Genomic DNA, 1,265 nt, shown 5'->3' with positions numbered 1-1,265 from the left:
CTGCCTGCAGTGGACACGTGTGTGTGAGGTGACCACCAGAGTGTGTGACCCCAGCCTAAACTAGATTGATGACCCACCGAGGTGCGTGTCTCTGGGCTGGTTAAGGGTGCACGTGAATGCTGTGATGGCTCCATAGGTGGGAAGTCCTCGTTGGCTTCCTCAGAGGTGGCCTGAGGACTGAGGCTATCTTCTGAAGGGGTCCTTGGCCTTCCCCTCTTCCTACTGACGCCTGGAATGGGGAAAAGAGAGGATGAGTGACTGCCTGGGCTGGCTCAAACATTGCACACATCAGTCACTTTGATTTTCCAAAGTTCTCGGAGTAATGTATGCTTCCTCATTCAGTTCTTGGGAGAGGCCGACCTCACCCTTGGCATAGGCACGATCCCCATCCTCCCCTGCCAGCTCTGCAGCTTGCCCCTCGACTGCAGTGAAGGGGTCGCAGCCTCTGGCATCCCACCTCCCGTCTTCTCTCTCTCCCTCCTGGTGCGGGCTGTCTTCCCCTGCATAAAAACAGATGCATGGATTGTGAGCACGTACGATGAAAGAGCAGGTCGCTGGCTGCTAATTCTGTGGCTTATAATTGACCTGACTCCCTAAAGCCTGACCAGCATGTACAAGGCACAAGTCAGGAGTGTGATGCATGGGGGCAGCTCCAGGAAGACATAACAAGCTAGACAGCATCCAGGGCAAAGCAGCTCACTTGATTGGCACCCTATCCACCACTTTCAACATCCAGTCCCTCCACCACTGACGTGGAGTGGCAGCAGTGTATACCATGTACAAGATGCACTGCAGCAACTCACCAAGGCTCCTTTGATCTCGCTTTCCAAACCCGCAAACTCCACCAACTGAATGGGCAAGGGCAGCAGGCACATGGGAACACCACCATCTGCAGGTTAATCTCCACTCCACACCCCATGGCTGTATTTTCACTGTGGCTGAGTCAAAATCCTGCATTTGCTTCCCCGACAGCGCAGCACATGCACTGCAGAGCTTCACGAAGGCAAGCACCCAACCACTTTCCCAAGGCGTTTCGATATGGGCAACAAACATGCTGGCCTTGCCAGTGGTGCCCACACCCCACGACAGAATCGCAAAAGCAAATGATGACGTGAGTTTGGAGTGAATCGAAGGTTCACTTACCCTAGCGGAGTGGGTTTAGATCATTGAACAGTTTCCTGCACTGCAGGGGCAGTCCTCCCTTGGACCCCACAGGCGCTGACCACCTTGGCGAGCTCCTCCCAGGCCACTGTGAGACCCCTTTC

The sequence above is a fragment of the Carcharodon carcharias genome, chromosome 6 (assembly GCF_017639515.1).
Source record: "Carcharodon carcharias isolate sCarCar2 chromosome 6, sCarCar2.pri, whole genome shotgun sequence".
Classification (NCBI taxonomy): domain Eukaryota; kingdom Metazoa; phylum Chordata; class Chondrichthyes; order Lamniformes; family Lamnidae; genus Carcharodon; species Carcharodon carcharias.
The sequence above is the reverse complement of the archived record's forward strand: the minus strand, read 5'-3'. Positions refer to the sequence as shown.